Source organism: Arvicola amphibius, chromosome X (genome assembly GCF_903992535.2).
Source record: "Arvicola amphibius chromosome X, mArvAmp1.2, whole genome shotgun sequence".
NCBI lineage: Eukaryota > Metazoa > Chordata > Mammalia > Rodentia > Cricetidae > Arvicola > Arvicola amphibius.
In genome coordinates, this window is record NC_052065.1 from 116,279,537 (window position 1) to 116,300,417 (window position 20,881).

Below are 20,881 nucleotides of genomic sequence, written 5' to 3' on the forward strand. Positions count from 1 at the left end.
CAGATGCTAGATAATGGACAGACCCTTACTTGTAGGCCACAACCACATGCTGATATACAAATTAATAGAAAATTGGTTAATTTAAGATGTAAGAGCTAGCTAGGAATATGCTAGAGTCATTGAACAAGCAGTGTTGCAATCAATATAATTTCAGTGTTTCAGTGTGATTATTTCAAGTCTGGGAGCCATGAAGCAAACAAGCAGTCTCCGACTACAGCATTGGATTTTGTCAATTACCTTTTAAGCATGCAATGAGATGGCACTGTAGTTTTTGTCCTTCAGCTTGTTTATATGGTGGATTTCATTTATTGATTTACATATGATGAGATGGAGCCTGGTTTATTATGGAGAATGATATTTTGATTACGTTAGTGAGGATTTCTGTTACTGTTAAGAGACACCATGACAACAGCAATTCCTACAAAGGAAAACATTTAATTGGGGTGGCTTACAATATCAAAGTTTTAGTCCATTATCATCAGTGGGGGACAAGACGGCATGCAGACAGACATTGTGCTTGAGAAGAAGCTGAAAGTTCTACATCTTGATCTACAAGAAACTGTGTCACTGGGTTTCGCCTGAGCATAGGAGACCTCAAAGCCCACACCTACAGTGACACATTACTACTTACTAATAATACTTACACCAACAAAACCAAGCACACTAATAGTGTCACTCCATAGGGGCCATTATCCTTCAAACCACCACAGATGGGTTCTTGAATTTGGTTTGCAAGTGTTTGATTGAGAAGTTTTGATCTATGGTTATAAGGGAAATAGGTCTGTAATTCTCTTTCTTTGTTGGGTCTTTATTTGGTTTGGGTATCAAGGTAACTATGACCTTTTAGAATGAATTAGGCAAGGCTGCTTCTGTTTCTATTTTGTCAAATAATTTAAGGAGTATTAATTCTACTTTGAACATTGATAAAATTCTATGCTAAAACCATCTGACCTTGGGCTCTTTGGGGTAGGGAAACATTTTATTATTCAATTTATTTCACTAGGGGTCATAGTTGTATATAAATGGCTGATCTGGTCCTGGTTTGACACTGGTAAGTCATATATAGCAAGAAAATTACCTGGGTTTTTTTCTTCAGATTTTTCCAATTTGATGGAGTACATATTTTTAAAGTATGTACTTAGGATTATCTGGATTTCCTCTGTTTCTGTTGTTATGCCTCCCTTTTCAGGTCTAATTCTCTTAACTTGTTTTATCTCTCTGCTTATTATTTAATTTTGATAAGAGTGTGTCAATCTTATTGATTTTTCTAAAAAAACCCAAATGCTCTGTTTCATTGATTCTTTGTACAGTTTTGTTTGTTTGTCTGTTTGCTTCTATTTTTTATTTCAGCCCTCAGTTTGATTATTTCTTTCCATCTACTCCTTTTAGGTGTGATTTCTTCTTTTTTGTTCCAGTGCTTTCAGACTAGAACAAAGACTAGAATGTGATCTCTCCTTTTTTAAGTAGGCACTTAAAGCTTATTTATTTTCATTTTCTTTTAGAAATTATTTTGCTTCTTTCTTGCTCCATTTTTTATTCAGTAGAGCATTATTCTGTTTCCATGAGTTTGCAAGCTTTCTATTGTTCCTGTTGTTGAAATATGATAAGATTCAAGGTGTTATTTCAATTTTCTCACATCTGTTGAGACTTGCTTTGTGACCACCTATGTGGTAAATTTTGGATGAGCTCCCAGAGTCTTGCAGAAGAAAGGGAGAAGAAATTGAACCAGCCAGCTGACTTGAGATCGCTGAGCTCATAGACACTGAATCAAGAGTCAGGGAGCCTGCATGGGACTGACCTAGGCCCTCTGCATGTGTGCGACAATCGTGTAGCTTGGTCTCTTAGGAATGTTTCTAACAGTGAGAGCAGGACGGCTCCCTGGCACTTAGCTGGCTTTTGGTAATCTGTTCCCTATGCTGGATTACCTGGCTCTGCCTGGACATAAAGGGAGGATCTCAGTCCTCCCTCAATTTGGTGCACCAGGCTTTGTGCAAGCCCATCGGAGGCCTGTCCCTTTCTGGAGATGGAGGAGGAGTGGATGGTGCTTAGATGAGAAAGGGGAGGGGATAAGAGGAGAGGAGGAATGTAGGTATGTAAATAAATTTTTAAAAATTAAATAATTTTGAAAAGAATGTTCTATGAGCTTATGAGAAGGAGGTATATTATTTTGTGTTTGGCTGAAATGTTCTGTAAGTATGTTAGGTCCATTTAGTTTTTGTCGGTTAGTTCCAGCATCCCTCTGTTTAGTTTTTGCCTGGATGACCTATGTTTTGGTGAGAGTAGGGTACTGAAGTCTCCTGTTATCAGGGTTTGAGGGTCAATATGTGGTGTTTATGAATTTTGATGCCCTGAATTTAGTTCATAAATGTTAAGAATTGCAATGTCCTCTTGGTAGATTTTTCCTTTAATAAGTATGATAAGTCTTTATGTCTTCTAATTAGTTTTGGTATGAAGTTTCTTTTGTCAGATATTAAAATGGCCATGCCGGTTTGCTTCTCAGGTCCATTTGCTTGGAATATCTTTTTCCAACTCTTTATCTCAAGGTGATGCTTATCCTTGATGTTAAGGTATGTTTCATGGATGCAGGAAAGGGTGGATCCTGCTTTCCCATCCATTCAGTTAGTCTGTGTCTTTTTCTTTGGAATTGACAACACCGATGTTAACAGATATCAATGAGGAGTTTTTGTTGGTTACTGATATGTTGTTGTTTGTGGTGGTAGTGAAATGTGTGTGTGTGTGTGTGTGTGTGTGTGTGTGTGTCCCTGTATGTCTTTCTCCTTTTAATTTGGTGATCCAGGAATAATTATTCCCTGTATTTTCATGGGTGTGGTTAACCTCTTTATGCTAGAGTATTCCTTCTGGCACAATCTGTAGGGTTGGATTTGAAGATAGATATTGCTTAAATTTGGTTTTATTATGGAATGTCTTATTTTCTCCATCTATTGTGATTGAAAGTTTTACTGGATATAGTAGTTTGGGTTGGATATAGTAGTTTGAGAGTCTGTAGCACATCTTTTCAGGCTCCTCTGGCTTTTGCTGTCTCCATTTAAAAAAATAAAAGATGTTATTCTAATCACTCAGCCTTTATACATTACTTTGTCTTTTCTCCTTGAAACTTTAAATATTTTTTCTTGTGATTATTGTATGTCAAGAGGACTTTCTTTTCTGATCCAATCTGTTGGGTTTATAGGAATGTCCTTCCGTGTGTGTGTGTGTGTGTGTGTGTGTGTGTGTGTGTGTGTGTGTGTGTAATCACCAACCTTAACTGAGTGATCTAATTCTTCCACTTTTTCTTCAATCCCTGGTTCTGTTTTTGACAGGATTTATACTTTGGGATGGACTCTGCGCTAAGGTTTTCTGTTTGCTTTATCATGTTTTTCATATCCAACATCAATTTACTTTGAGTTTTCTTCAGCAATAACTCTTTGGTAGGTTCTGTTTTCATGTCTTAGATTAACTTCCTTATTTGATTGTAATTTTTGTCATCTTTTGTTTTCTTTAAGTGTATTCATCTGTTCGAGCCATTTCAATATATTAAAATCGTTCATTTGAATCTCTTGTCTGGAAGATCTTCAGGTCACTTTCATTAGGTGTAATTATTGTGAGATTAGTGATTTACTTTTTTGTGGTCTTTCTTTTTCTGCATTGAGACTTGTGTATCCACAAAAGTTAGTTGGTTGATTACTTTCTTTCTTTCTGTCTTATTTGTTCAATTTACCTTTCTTCTTTCAGTGGGAGCATTTACAATATTCAGGAGAAGACTACGACTTACTAGGCCAGAGGTACCCATTTTGCACTGCTTTGCTGAAGGAAGTTCCAGAGTAGTGAAAGTGGGACTAAGTAAGTTTAGGTATTTTCTCCTAATTGATGCACAAGGCATATAGTGTGAGCTCCTGAAGCAAAATTACTGGGAGCTGCGGGTGAGCCTGTTTCTGGAAGCCAGGGGCTGGTGCCTGGGATGTCCTTCCTGGGGAGCCTAGATGGGCATAAACAGCTGAAACAGGGTACAGGAGGTTGTGCAGACATGGCTCATGGTGCAACAGATTCCAAGGCAGCATAGATGGGTCAGAGCAAAACAACTGATATCCTTGTACTTGCTGCAAGAGTCAGTGTAGGCTTGGACATTGGTGAAGCTTGCTATACAGTATTCTGTTGTATGATACACAATGTATTCACTCTCTGCTAGCATATTTGAAGCTGCAATGTCTTGCTGTTGTAAACAGTGTCTGCATATATTTCCTGAAGGATACACACAAGGGTTTTACAATGGTGTATGTTCAGAAGGACAGTGACTGTCAGAGAGGAAAAAGAATGTTTTTGTCCAATTGTTAAGGGGAAGGTTTTTGTTAGAGATACAATAGAGAAAACAGGCAGAGGCATCTGGAAGATTCAAGAGCACAAAGAGAAAGAAATAGGCTGAACTTGGCCAGCAGACTGTCAAGGCCAGGGCTATCTGTAAGAGAGGGGAAAATAGCAGGAAATAGAGAAAACATAAGGAGAGAAGCAGGAGCAGGGCAGAGAGAAAGAAGAAATAGTCATGTTATACAGAGAATAAGTAGCTTGGGGCGGGGGTGGGAAGAAGAAAGTTTAACTTCAGATAATAACATTTGTTTTCCAAGGCATTTCTGATCATTTGTATTTACATGATCTTCAGAAACTGATACCCCCCAAGCTTTTAAAGACTGGTATTTAAAAGAGCATGCCACTGTAGTCAGGGTCTATAGTTCTCCAGTAGATTTATCCATCTGATTTTTGGAAACTTTGCTTTTAATTTTATTAAATCCCATTCTAATCATGTGGCCATTTTATTGAGTTGACACTGACTTCTTGAATTGTGGGTATTGATTGTATATTTTCGATATTGATGTTGTGCTGATTAAATGTCTTAAAAGTACCTGCTTTCTAGCTGTGATTTATATATATGGTGTCTTTAGATTAGCAGAAGGTATGCATATTCAATATAGCTGCCTGTGTTAAATATTATTGCATACAGAATATTTTTTGTTTTGTGTTAAATAAATCCTTAGGACAGAGAATATAACCCAGTGGAAAAGCAGTTGGCTGACATGAACAATGCCCAGGTTTGATCCCCAGACTTGCAAAATTGTTTTGCATTTATAACAGAAAAAAAAACTCTTAACATTTTACCAGAAAATTTATAAACTTTATTTCATTTAAAATCATTCTTTAGAATTAAATTTTAAATATTGTGAGAAAAACTCAGTTTCATTCTTTGTACAAGAGTTGATTCACAAGACGGAAAGCACACAAGTTTTATGGTGTAGGAGTTCCTTCTGTTTGTGTGTTGCTTTCATTGGTTAATGAATAAAGAAACTGCCTTGGCCTAGTTGATAGGGAGGAACTTAGGTAGGTGGAGAAAACAGAGCTAAATGCTGGGAGGAAGAAGGGCAGAGTCAGAGAAGCAATGGATCCTGTGCCTGAGAAGGACACCAGTTGGAATCTCTGGTAAGTCACTGCCATGTGACGATACACAGATTAATGGAGATGGGTTAAACTAATATGTAAGAGTTAGCCAATAAGAAGTTGGAGCTAATGGCCAAGCAGAGTTTTAATTAATCCAGTTTCTGTGTGGTTATTTCGGGTGTAAGCTAGCTGGGCAGCCAGGAAAAACAAGGGGCTCCCTCTCTCTGCAACAGTTTTATTTCTTTTATCTGTATGTGGGGATTTTCAATGAGGATGAAGTCCAAAGAAATGATCAAAGTCTGATTCTTTTATAATTATTAGAAAAAGAATAATACATTTATTAAGGAGTAACAAATAAAGGAGTTATCTTGCATAGGGCACTAAATTCTAGGGATGTCACTAAGAATTGGATTGTAAGAGGAAGTGGGCTGGTGCAACAGTGGAGGGTAAGAATTTTATCAAAGTGTTTTTTTTTACTCAGATTCACTGTAGCCTTAGTTATATATTTCTGATTATCATAGCCAATTGTCAGCATTGTTATATGGGAAATTTCTCTCCTGCAAAATCTTTCCACCTGCTAAACATAGGGAAAGGCAAACATACACATAATCTTTCTAAAGTTAGTTACTCAGTGGATTTTAAGTTGAAGTAACTATTGCACTGCTTCCAAATAGTAAATGACTTCTGTAGATATGTGGATTCATATAGGAAAATTCATATCTGTATATTAAGACTTCTTACCCACAAACATAAACTACCTTTTGCAATTAAGTTTGAATATGTAACTAAGTTTTTGTAATTTTCTATTTTCATACCTTATACATATTTTACCATGTTTATTTTGAGGGGCCTTATGGTTTGCTTCTGATTTATTTCATTTTACTTTTTATATTTTTGTGCTGAGGATCAACCAATACCTTTCTGCATGATATGAAAACACGAAGCTCTATCTTCAGCCCTCAGTTTGAACTCTTGGAACTTTACCTTTTTACTTGCCTTACTGCAAACACCAAAACCTACCAGAGGTTCTTCGATGTTGTATACTAAGCAATGCTATATTAATTTTAATATCAAATAGAATGTTTTTATTCTTTGTGTGAAAGGGTCTCTTTATTTTGGCAAGGATGTCTTGAAATTTGTGCCTCTTTCGAGTGCTAGGATTACAGGTCTCCTTTACCACACTTGAAATAAAGAAAGTATTTTAAACCATTTTCCTATAACATAGGAAAAATATTTTAGGATATTAATAGACACATTAAATTGTAGTAGACATTTTTCCTCAAACCTAATTTGATAAAAGTTTGCATCATGAGCTGATAAGCTGTTGAGTTCTACTCAGTTTTTCTTACCAATTGCTATGATAAAACATCCTAACAAAAGCATTGTTAAGGGAGAAACATTCAGAATGTTGATTCTGAATGACAGTCCAAATCCATCGTGGTAGGAAAAACAAGGCAGCAAGAAATCGAAGCTTCTGGCTGTACCCATTCATAACCAGGAAGTACAGAGCAGTGAGAACAAAGATGCTGCTCCATTTCTCCTTTGTACAGTCCTTATAGCGTCTAGGACTTCAGCAGAATCAATAGCTGCAATGTCTATCCCCTTAAGGGCAGCGAAAATCGCCCCCTGTAGGCTTGCCCGGAGGCCTGTCTCCTAGGTGATTCTAAATTCTTTCAAACTGACAATTATCATTCAGCATCACTTGCATCAAATATATTTTCAGTGTCAACTTGAGGTCATTTCCTTTCGTTCGTTCAATATGTTAGCATAATTAGTAACAGTTATTCCTTTGCCAGGGAAACTCTTAGCTTCTTGAGATGAATTCAGAGCATGCACTGTGCACTTGTATTTTATGTTCTTACAGCTTTTAATTTTACAATTTTTAAAAACCAAGATTATGAGTGAGAATGGTTTTTGATTTCCCTTTTACATTTTTTACCTTGAATCATATTATAATACTTTCATGGACTGGATTAGAAAAAATATCTACATTTGAGTTTCTAAAAGTTTTAGCATGAAAACAACCTGACCATTTATATTTTCGTAGAAAACATTAGCAAAAACTTTCACATCAGGATTTTTTTGTGGAAAAAAATGTTAATTCATTAAATATATTCATAGCTATTAGAAGTGTAAGATTGTATAGTTTATATACATTTTCATTATTTATATGTGACTAGAATTTTATTAGCTTAATTTTTCAATTTGACATAAAACTGTTCTTATTATACTATTTTTTTAATATGGTCTTGCTATGTTAGTCCAGGCTTTGAACTGTTGATTCTTGTGCTTTAATTTCTTGAATACTGGGATTACAAGCAAGTATCATGCTCCTGGATTTTATTATCTCTCTAATATATGCTATATGTTTAATAAATGCCACTCATCATTTCTAGAATTCCAAATTCTCTTTTTGTCTTTTAAACAAGATTTTTTCCCAACATATGCCTACTTTATTATTATTTCCAAAGAATAAACTTTTGTTTGTATGTCCTTTCCATTTGCCTCTTTTTTTCTTGACTATTATCATTAATATTTGAAAAAAATCACTTTATTGACTGAGTTATGATTGACACAAAGGAAACTGTATTTCTTTCTTCTTAAAAATTGATTTTTTTTCTTTGTAAAATTTCTGATGCAAACATTAATGTGTATGAGTGTTTTCCTGCATGTGTGTGCAGTGTGTATCTAGGATCCATGAAGATCTGAGGAGTACATTGAATCCTCCTGAAACTGGAGCTAATGGTGGTTGTGAGGGGCCATGTGGGTGCTGGAAACCAAACTCAGGTCCTCTGTAACTACTACTGCTGCTGCCTTGCTCCTAAATAGCAGTTTACCTTAGTCGAAGTATTTCATATAAAATACAATTATTACTTAGTTATTCACACTTCTAAATTTCTGTTGTTACTTTTTAAAATATTACTTGAATTAAAGTTTGGCTTTTCTGTTTTCAAAGGGAAGAAATTTAAAATTTGTCGTTTTAATTATTGACATTTAACTTAATTATGGTTTAGATACCAATTCTCTGCAAACTTGACTTCCTGTACCCTTTAGCATAATCAATATTTGCAAATGTCCCAAGTATGCATGAAAATAATTAGTATTCTCTGGTGGTTGTCTGCAGAATTCAATTTATGTCCATTAGTGCTTGTTAATTGCATTTTCTAAATCACAAATGATTAATTTTGCTGGAATGGTCTGCCAATAATCAAGACAAATTGTGTTGAAATTTCACTTGTAAAATGTCATGTTTTCTGAGTTCTACAATAAATTTATTTTTTCACTTTTTTAGATTTTTTAAAAAACAAAACAGATTATCTTTTTTTCATTTTACATACCAATCCCAGTTCCCACTCCCTCCTTTCCTCCCATTCTCTCCACCCACCCACCTCCCCCACCATCCACTCCTCGGAGAGGGTAAGGCACATTGCTTTGAGGATGGACCAAGGCACTACTACTATATTATGGACTGAGCAAGGTATCCATCCAAAGATAATAGGTTTCCAAAAAGCCAGTACAAACAGTACGGATAAATCCAGGTGCCACTGCCAGTGGACGAACAGTCTGCCCCACCCATGCAACTGTCAAGTTGGAATTCTGAGAAAGATTTTCAGGCATGTCAGGGCTATCAAACTATTGAAATAGAAGCAGATATCATTAACTTGACAAAATTAAGGCCACAAACAGTCTTTCATGGAGGATAAGGATAGCTCTTATCAAGTTCCATCCATCTCTGAAGACATATAGGCACTTAATGGTTGCTCAAAGAGGAAGAAATATTTCTCTTCAGTAGAGCCACTAGTACGTTGTCAATGCTCCTACAAATTACCCCTTATATAGACTCTGCTCTTAACATCCACTTTATGTTCAGCCTATACCACATAGTACAAAAGAGCAAAAAAAAATGTGCAAAGCAGTGTATGCTTTGAAAGATCTTTTATGTCATGAACAAAATTTTTTCATGAGTGAGAAAACATATTGCTATGGTAACATTCCAGCAGTAACACCAGTATTTGTGATGCCTGACATGGCAAAAGTCAATGAGCAGAAGCAGAAATAAAGCCTTTAACTTCTGCTGTATTCAACGAAGACAACATCTGTGTGTGGGGAGGGGGTGGCTGTGTGTGGGTGTGTGTGTGTTTAAGGTGGGGCTTCCCCGATCATCTCTTTTGGAGATCCATCTTGGGGGGTAATAGGATTGCTCATGATGCCAGATGGTGTTGATGCATCATGTTTAGATGCTGATAGGGAATTTATGAGAGAGAGAGATTGCCCTGAGTAACCAACACTATTTACCTAGTATTTCTTGGGAACAAAGAGGAGGTGGGCCTGGTTCAAGCAATGAGACTCAGCAGTCGCTGGCAAGAACAAAGTCTAGTGAAATATGCAGGATGGCAAGTTGCCACCATCACCAATGTTGTTTCAGAGCCACACTGACTGAGGACTTTGCTCCTAGACCAAGATTTCAGCATCAGTGTGGTAGAGCTAAGGGTATCTTTCTGGGCAAGCTCTGTGGCTAGGCAGATCTAGTTTATGAGCTATCCCAGACCAAAAAGGCCTGGGAACTGTCCCTGAGTGGACCAGGCAAAGGGACCCATGGCAGTCAGAACCACATGGGCTCTGGGCACTGGTGAAAGGCATGGGCTCTGCCTGACACATTTATTTCTTCTCTGCAAAGTTTCCTCTTCCTGCAAAGATCATGAACATGATCATGAACTCAGTGCTGTCTAATTTTACCTGTGTCCCTGGTGACCCTGTCTTCTCATCATGTGGACTCAAGGACCAGCATCCCACCCACAGGTCGGAGAAGGTCATCACTGGCCTCACTCAGAAGAAGATGAGTCCATTTTAATAGGGTGCTCTCATCTCTAGGTGAGTGTGGGAACACTGACAGAAAGGAAAATAATTGCGTTTTCTTCCAAAGCTGCCTGAAATGGTTTCTACAGTAATGGTGAAAACAGGACTCCTTGCATCTCTGGAAATTTTGCAGTGCAGGCTGTAATGAGCGAGAAAAATGTCTTGCTTTTAATAGCTAATCCTCTGATGCTTCGTGTGTGGGAAGGTAAGTTGATGTAGAAAATTGTCGGTGCTGAAGATAGAGATTGAGCTCAGAGCAGCCCCCTTGCCTGGTCCACTGCGTCATTTAGCTGTTGTTAGCACAGCTGGAAAATTGGCACTTGATTGTAACAGTTATTTTCAGCAGGGATGGCACAGTCCCACCATGCACAAAAAGTCCAACCCAGAAGATAGATGAGAGGGGTTCATGCTGCCCAAACCGTTCCCCAGTCGTTCCAGACTCCTTTAGCTGAACCTCCTGTGTACTCTATGCTCAGAGGAACACCATCTACCTCCCTCCTCTTTAGGGGACAGCATCAAGCCTGCATCTCCCCACTTCAGTAATCCCTACGAGTCCCTTAAAGCTGGTAGGAGTCTCTCCTGAGTGAGTGGAGTCTAGAGGTTTTCTCCAAATGTAGTGTTTGTATGAGCCTGCATGGGCCAGGGAGGTGACAGAGGCAAGAGATATAAGAGGATAACACTGTCCATGAATGGTCCTCCGACAACTTGTTCAAAACCAGTAAGTTCCCTGGGGCTAGTGCTGACACTGTCACCTTGTTTCTCAGCCACTGTTCCTAGCATCAGCTCCCTTTGAGGCTTTATCTTGATTCTGTTGATATGAACAGTTTTATTGATTGTTACCATACAGATGCATTGATATTCAAGTCAAACCATTTAGTACAATCTTTATTTATTTTTGTTTGTTTTACAACCCTGTCAAAGTTTCCCATCCCTCCTCTCCTCTCAGTCCCTTACACCACCTCTCGTCTCTTCCTACCCCCCAATACCCTCCTCCTCTGTCTCTGTTTAGAAAAGGGTAGATCTCCCATGAGTACCAACAAAACATGGCAGATCAAGTTGTAGTAAGACTCAGCACTTCCCAATGTATTAAGGTTGAATAAGGGGACCCAGTATGAGGAGTATGAACACAAAAGTCAGGATAAGAGTTGGATACAGCCCCTGTCCCTCCTGTTAAGAATCCCACAAGAGAAGGGGGAGGAGGAGGGGAGGAGATGGAAATTTTTAATAAAAAAAAATGAGAAAAAAGAATCCCACAAGAGGACCTGTTGTGGGAGGCTTTTGTTCATTCCCTGCTGCCCAGAATCAAAATAATCACACAGAAACTATATTATTTGTAATACTGTTTAGCCAAAAGCTTAAGCATATTTTTAGCTAGCTCTTCTATCCTAAACTAACCCATCTCTATTAATCTGTATATCGTCACGTGGCTGTGGTTTACAGGCAAGGTTCAAGGGCATCTGTCTTTAGCAGGTTGCTACATGGCTTTTCCCTGACTCTGCCTATTTTCTCTGTATATCTCTTTCTGCCTGACTTTTCTCTGTTAAGCCATTGGCCGAAAGCAGCTTCTTTATTATCCAATGGCAATAAAACATATTCACAGCATACATCAGCTCCCACATCACCTCCCCTTTTCTGTCTAAATAAAAAGGAAGATTTTACCTTTAGCATAACAAGATTACATATAATAAAACAAGTATCAAGCAAGAATTAAAATTACAATATTTATATCTACTTTATCTTTATCATAACTAAGGAAAACTATAATTTTAACTATCTATTCTTCAACTCCATCAAAGACTCCAGAAGGGTATAATATTACCTAAGTAAACAAACGATAAGTTCATTGCAAGCAACTTCAAAACTCTAGAATTTACAGAGACATCTCATTGCCTGGACAGTCACCCAAACTTTTTTGTAACATTGGGGCATGCATATTCAGCCTACAGGCCCATAGTATCCAACAGACTTTTCTGTGAAGCAGAAAATTTGAAGATCTCTTATGCCTTGTATTGGCAAAGTTTATCTGTTGCTTTCTTCTGTGTCTGCAGAATGCCTGGCAGATTCTTTCATGAAGCAGAAACACCGAAGGATCATCTCACCTTTAGGCAAGTTCAGCAGTCATTTTTCTGTGGGTTCTGCATGTCCAATTTATACAACTGCCATCAATTATTTCAGGCAAGAGCAGTTTCCTACCCAAATGCCTAACAAACTACATGAGAGGCCTCTTCAATACCCATCATCCTCTTTAAGTAATTGGTGCTGCCAGAAGAAGATGTGTTTCATTGTCGTGAAGTCTCAAGTTTTTAAAACGTTTCAATGTCGTATTCTGTTACTCTTTCAGAGTTTTGAAGAATAGCTATCCATCTGAAGTATACTACATATCTAGAAAACCTAACATGACTACAAACTTGACTATTATAGGTGACTATCTATTAACCTCTATTTCTTAATTATACATTACATTTTTAAATGAGCTACACAAGCATAAAACCTTAATCAAGAGCAGAAATATGTATATAACAAAATTGACCTAAAATTTGTATCAATAGACCAAGACCCATACCAATGCAAAGTATTTGTATCTATAGCATATCCCCCTTTAAATGTAAACAAACATTTATAAATAATCATTTAGGGAATTTGGGTGTTATTGTCTAGACTACATTCTGCTGATTGGAGACACTGTTAATCAGGTCTGTCATGGGATATCCTCTGTGGTAGGTCCATCTCAGCCAGCAATCCTGAAGCTGTAAAATGGATGTTGGACCATCTGTGTCATTGTTTCAGAGGGTCTTGTTTGAACAAATGACATCAGTCTGGAAAGAATCACAGGTTCTCATCCTCTATGGAAACAAAAGTAAAACCTCTTTTCCAAAGCAACATATTCTTAGACCCAAATTTTGAAGTCAAGATATCTTTGAAGTATATAGGTTAGTTTAATTTAGCAGTCCCCTGTGTGTGTGTGTGTGTGTGTGTGTGTGTGTGTGTGTGTGTGTGTGTGTGTATTACTTGGCTTATTTTTCTTACTCTATTACTATATTCACAGCATACATCACAACCCACATCAAGGACCAAACAACACAGCTGTAGCATATATGCAGATTGCATAGGTCAATCCCATTAAGGCTCTCTGGTTGTTGGTACAGTCTCTATAAGTCCCTATGAGCCCAATTTAGTTGATTCTGTGGGCCATTTTCTTGTAATGTCCCTGAAACCTCTGGGTCCTACAACCCTTCCTCACTCTCTTCAGCAGGATTGCCTAAGCATGGCCTAATGTTTGGCAGTGGGTTTCTGCATATGTTTCCACCAGTTGCTGGATAAAACCTCTCTGATGGTAATTCGACTAGGCATCAATCTATGAGTATAGCAAAATTGCTAGACATTGTAACATTGACTTTCTTCCCCATTAGGCCACATTCTTCTTTATGGATAGAAGAAAATATACTTAACTTTCTCTTTGGTTACTTTCTGTATTCAAATATTCACATTTATAACTAAATATTCAAGCAGGTTTTATAGTCTTTTTCAGGAGTCATATTTTAAAATTATTATTTTGAAGCAGTCTTTGTGGCAAAGGTCTTTAATCCTAACACTTGGGCAGCAAAGGCAGATTATCTCTGTGAGTTCAGGGCTGGCCTGATCTACATAATGAGCTCCAGACCAGCCAAGGATATACAATAAGACACTGTACTTTTAAAAAAACACAATAGGCAATCTTATCAAAAGCAATCTACATATTCAGTGCAATACCCATCAAAATCCCAGAAAAATTCTTCAAAGACCGCAAAAGAACGGTACTCAACTTCATATGGAAAAGCAAAAAAACCAGAATAGCCAAAACAATCCTGTACAATAAAAGAACTTCTGGAGACATCACAATCCCTGACTTCAAACTCTACTACAGAGCTATAGTACTGAAAACAGCCTGGTAGTGGCATAAGAACAGACAGCAAGGCCAATGAAACTGAAGAGAAGACCTGGAATTAGTCTACACACCTTTGAATACCTGATTTTTGATAAAGAAGCACAAAATATCAAATGGGAAAAAGAAAGCATATTTAACAAATGGTGCTGGCACAACTGGATATCAACATGTAGAAAAATGAAAATAGACCCCTATCTATCGCCATGTACAAAACTCAAGTCCAAATGAATCAAAGACCTCAACATAAAGCCAGCCACAGTGAACCTTATAGAAGAGAAATTGGGAAGTACACTTGAATGCATTGGCACTGGAGACCACTTCCTAAATACAACCCCAGCAGCACAGACACTGAGAGAAACAATTAATAAATGGGACCTCCTGAAACCGAAAAGCTTCTGTAAAGCAAAGGACATGGTTAACAAGACAAAACAACAGCCTACAGAATGGGAAAAGATCTTCACTAACCCCACATCAGACGGAGGTCTGATCTCCAAAATATACAAAGAACTCAAGAAATTGGTCATCAAAAGAACACATATTCCAATTTTAAAAAATGGAGTACAGACCTAAACAGAGAACTCTCAACAGAGAAATCCAAAATGGCTGAAAGACACTTAAGGAAATGTTGAACATCCTTAGTCATCAGAGAAATGCAAATCAAAACAACTCTGAAATTCCATCTTACACCTGTAACAATGGCCAAGATCAAAAACACTGATGACAACTTATGCTGGAGAGGTTGTGGGGGAAAGGGAACACTTCTTCATTGCTGGTGGGAATGCAAGCTGGTACAGCCCTTTGGAAGTCAGTGTGACAATTTCTCAGAAAATTAGGAAACAACCTTCCTCAAAACCCAGTAATACCACTTTGGGGTATATATCCAAAAGATGTTCAATCATGTCACAAGGACATGTGCTTAATTATGTTTATAGTAGCATTGTTTGTCATATCCAGAACCTGGAAACAACCTGAATGCCCCTTGATCAAAGAATGGATAAGCAAAATGTAGTACATTTACACAATGGAGTACTACACAGCAGAAAAAGAATGACATCTTGAATTTTGCAGGAAAATGGATGGAGCTAGAAAACATTATTTTGAGTGAGGTAACCCAGACACAGAAAGACAGTTATCATGTGTACTCACTCATAGGTGGCTTTTAAACATAAAGCAAAGAAAAACATCCCACAAACCACAATCCCAGAGAACTTAGACAACAAAGAGTACACTAAGAGAGACTTACATATATCTAATTTACGTGGGAAGTAGAAAAAGACAAGATCTCCTGAGTAAATTGGGAGCATGTAAACCTTGGGGGAGGGTTGAAGAGAAAAAATGTTGAGCTCAATAAAAATCAATAAAAACATAATAATAATCCTAAACCAAAACCCTAAAACAATGCAGAAAATGAATAATAAAATAAAAACTCTGCATCAAAATAGCCTGTATTTCCAGTATTGTCTTGAAATATTTAGATCTAACTTATTTTGATTTCTTTCAACGCACTTTTTTATCCTATAGTTTTCTATAGGTTTTTTCAGGAGTTATCAGTAATTTAGAGTCCTCTGTAGTTAATGTGAATCATTTTCATCAAAAAATATAAATACTCACAAGTAGCTTTATGTGGAATCAGTGAGTTATATTTATGAATATTTATGTGTATACATAGTCATGTACAAATGATCATACAATACCAATTAGTGAAAAGAAGAGACCATGAATTTGATGGACAGTGGCAAGGGGTATTGGGACTGTTTGGAAGAAGAAAAGGGGAAGGAGAAATGATGTAATTGTATTAGGATCTATTTCAACAGAAAGCCTTTTCTCTGACCACTGTTGAAAAGAACACAAGAATGGCAGAATGAAGCCATGGTAAAGGCAGATTTTTCAACACTCTTAGCACAAATACACAAAGGACGGTCCATATGGAAGCTGAGACATTTGAAAATGTATTTAAGCATAATGATCTTTTCCCTATTTGTGCATGTGTAAAATCATGTATAGCTAAAATTTATGGTATACAGAAAGGGTAAGGGAAAGCAACTGAATAAAACCAAGTGAAATGGCTTTAGGTAGTGATAAAGAGGATTCATCATTCCTCTTTTGAGTCTCTCTCAAGTTTCCCTAGGTTTATGGCCTTTAATGTGCTGAGACCAATTCTAACGCAGCTGTATGTTCCTTGGAGTGTAGCAAAACTTGACTAAAGACAGGAAGGCCAAGCTCCTCGTTTAAATCAAGATTCAAAGGCTCAGAAATTGGCAGCAAAAAGTAATCCATTTTTTCTTCTTGTAATAGGGTTTGTCTGAAAAAAAAACTACTTTTATAAGGGTGAATCAACTTGATGAGAAAATACATCATATGAACTATCTAAGCGCAGAGATTAGTACAGCCAAATTGAGATGAAATAGTTCCCTGAGGAAATGCACTTTCCTGGTCATTTCCAGCTTCCGGCTCTGCCATTTGGGGCTTTCCATTCAGTCCCTCACACACTCATTCATTTGGCTCTCTCATTCACAGGAGCTGTTGAGTGCCCGCTGTTTGCTCAGCCAGGCTCCAATTATTTTTTTTGACAGGTGGCCCACTTGGGGAGCAACTGAAAGGACTGGTGAGTAGCTTAATATTTTTAAGTCCAATCTGAATACTTCAAATCTGAAGCTTTGGAAGCAGGCTCCTCATTCCCGCCACTGCCTCTGCTGTGAATTTGCAGGGGGATGTTCTGCAAATTAGGGACCAGGGAAAATGTCACTTGCAAGGCTCAGAATTTCCTCCTTCGAGTTCTCAGTGTATGCCTGAGATGAGGCTCACAGTGCCTTTTCCTGCTTATCCACATGGAGCCTCTTCCTGCCCTTTTCACTGAGCTTTTTTGTCATGCAGTTCCTTGGCCGTTAACATCCCAGGTCCCCAGGTGTCTGTGGAGGGAGGATTTGATATTCTTGTGAAAGAACACAAAATAGAGATTTCAAAGACACATTTCCTCAGCAGGCATTCTGGCTGTTTTGATGTCCTTTCATTTGGAGAGCAGAGAAGCCAACTTTTTCGTTAAATGAAAATCCATAATTTCCCTAAAAAAAATGGGTATTTGTAAATGTTCCTGTCATTGTACATTTCCTGCCTCTTAAATATGACCCATCTGTATCTTTACATATCATCCAGGTCTTTAGAGAGGATGTTGAGTCAGTAACCAATTTGAACTATATTGCATTGTGCTAAGTGGTAGAGCTGACAGAGAAATTTACACACAGATAAATAACGAGGTACTGTATGCCCGCAGTTTGTAGTTTTTCTGAGAATTACAGGAGCTCATTATTTTCCATTTAATTAAATTCATTATGAAACTCAATGGAGAATGTCAGTAAAGAGCAACTTGGAATCAACCATATATGTCCCATCTCTAAAAGTATCTCTAAAGGAGTACTAATTTCTCAGATCTCCATCTCAATTTGTCAACATAGATATTGACTTACACAGGACTCTCAGGTGAGTATCAGTTAGTATTTGCAAAGAGAAAATAATAACTAAGTTAAAAGATTTATGCTCCTATGGGTGAACCTGAAAAGAGAGTATCATACCTGTGTATGGATTATTAGTTTGAAAAAGTGAAGAGTAATGTGAAACACTCTTAATAATTCTGACTGACATTGTACTATACTTCCACGTACATACATTTGGAATTTACTGTTGTTCTCATGGTTATTTCTTCATATGATTACTGGACAAGATTATCTGAACTCATTAAAAATCTTTTGCAAGTACTGGTTTTGCCATCTTCAGCATCCCTCCTTGTCAATGTGTGATCTGAGTGGGTAATGACCCTGTCTTCCCCAGAGCTCATTATCAATGTAAGACCTCAAGACCTCAAGACTTCTATTACTGAGTCAATCTTCATTTTTGCAGAGTCCTTGGACAGTTTAAATATACATTTGGAATTTTAAAAAATGTGCTCCTCTCCAAAGCTGATTTTAAAAAAGAGAGAGAGAGAACCTTTTTTTGTGTTCGTTTCCTGTTTGTGACATTATAATTTCTCTCATCAGCCAGGCTGAAATCATTAATAATTTTTGTTACCATCATGTCTCATGTTCTTCCTAATCCACCAATGAGACACATCTTCAGCAATTACACATCTTCAGCATCTCTTAACATTGCCTTCTCCTTATCTTTCTACTTCTAATCTCCTTGTTCAAAGGATTCCAAGTGGTCATAATGTATTTAGCGTTCTGTTTTCCACCCTTTCCCCGTTTGTTCTTTTTTTTTTTTATTTGCAGTCCTGGCGATGCAAAGTGAGCCCCTTGCATGCTGAACAAATATTACGCCACTAAACTTTTGTTTCTTGCTTTATATTTTGAGGTAGGTTCTCATTAAGTTTTCCTGTCTGGACTTAAACTCAGTATGTAGCACATATGGGACTTGTCGTCTTCCTGCCTTGATCTCTTGAGTAGGTAGAAGAACACTACCAGGCCTTGATTTCTGCTAACAAGTATTTATGAGCCACTTGCTGCCTACAAAAGCAATGTTTAAGCCCTTTAATATGACTTTCAATATCCCATGTAATGTTGCCAAAAGTCATCCCTGACATTTTGTCCCAGCCTTTTCCCATTGCCCTTTCTTATCAGGTAATTTTTCTTAGCGAACATCATTGCTGCTATGTTTTTGTTTGTATCTGAAGTGCCCCTTTCACATAATCTCAGATACAAGCATTCGCTCCTTTCAAGGCCTTTTAAATCCTCCTTTGTTCTTTCCCACCACTCAGCATGTGCTTCTGCACATTGCTAGAACACCCCTGCTCTCCACTCTGCTTTAGTGAGATTTGCAACTATTTCTTCATCACCCTGAGTAATTCTCAGGTCCTTGAAGGCAGGAGCAGTGTCTTGTTCATCCTCTAACTGGGTACAATGCCTAGCTAAGTGGATTTTTTTCCTAGTTTATTTTTTTGCAAAAAATGGATATTTCATTAATGCATTATGAATTCAAATGAATAGAAAGAAAGGAGATTAGCTGTTATATTAACAGAAAGAGTCATTCTAGCTGTCAGCAAACATTTGTCAAAATAGCTGCTGAAAGCAGCTAGTGGCATTAACATCCCCTGACACAGAATGAACACAGTTACCTGCTAGGATTAATTGCATTTTACTGCTTCTACATTCAGGTATTCCTTCAATGTTTTCTAGTTTCTAGATTTATTTTTCGAAGTCTTCCTTGATTCTTTGCCACAGCGTACACTGCTCTTTTGCTTTCTGCTGTCACAGCTAAGTGAGGCTTGGAGATCTCACAACACCAGGTAATTCTTCCAGGTAACACAAAATAAAGGATTGTAAAAAGTCACTGTGCAGTGGCCTGTATGCTCAGGAAAACTTGGCTTGATGTTTTCTGACATCCATCTTCCATAAGACTCTGTGCATTGATGAGAGAGCATCTTAACTTGTAACACTGTAGCTTAGCTGTCTTGCAGCAAGACAAGCTGCAATCTTTTGTCATAATCTGCCTGACTTAGTGTGCTCTGTGCTGTCTTTCTGTTAAGGTGCCTATGCTAATAATGTGATATTAAGATGCTCTTTCCCATAACGACCATTAACTGAAAGCCTACTCTGCGGGGGTGATAGTAAAAGAACACTTTTATTTTTCACATTTAATTTGTATCACACGATATCAAGTTCAACCTTTATGTGAAACAAGGAGAGCTTAGGAAGAAATTGTTTCACCTAGTCACCGACACACTATGGCCTGAAGAAAGTAAGAAGTGAAACTTTGGCCAGACGGATTTAAGTGCCTACGTTCTCATATCATCAGTGCTGGAGAGAATAATAGATCATTTTCTATCTGATGAAGCATTCTGATCTGAGAAGAGAAATAGACACTTGGTGATTTTGAACTCTGAAGCACTGTTACTAGAGTCAAAGTGAAGAAGCCAGCTTCTTCCTTCTTTTTTTTAAAAAAAAAAATTTAATTATTTATTTATTATGTATACAATATTCTGTCTGTGTGTGTCTGCAGACCAGAAGGGGGCAGCAGACCTCATTACAGATGGTTGTGAGCCACCATGTGGTTGCCGGGAATTGAACTCATGACCTTTGGAAGGGCAGGCAATGCTCTTAACCACTGAGCCATCTCTCCAGCCCCCAGCTTCTTCCTTCTTCCATGTATGTTCTGAGTCCTAGTAACAGCCATGTACTCCACTTTCCACATTCACTTCTAATGCCCACCAATTCTTGCAAGACCGCTTACATTTTTCAATGTTTTTCTTAAGGACAATGTATTCTATCTATTTCTGCTTGAGGTTACCTCATTACTAGGTATGTGGCAAAACCCAGTTTGTTTGTTTTGCTTGTTTTTCATTTCTGTTATCTCTTGGTCTTGGATATCTACAATGCAAAGCTGTCGTTTGGAATGCATTTTCACCCAGTAATCAAGTTAGCTAGTCTCAATCGTTTAATCCTCTCTGTGCCCATTTCTCCCCTGTCTCTCCTTCCTCCCCCTTACTGGTGATGGAAGGAATGAACTCATGCATGCTAGACAACCCCCGACAACTCATCTATACTTTCGTCCCTAATTCAGCTTTTGGCTTTTCCACCGAATGCTTAAGGCAACAATAGAAGATGTAACAGTACAAGCAGCAAACACCCTATCTTGGTTCTCTCTATGTAGGTCCAATGTAGTCAACAGATGTTTCGCTGATATTTT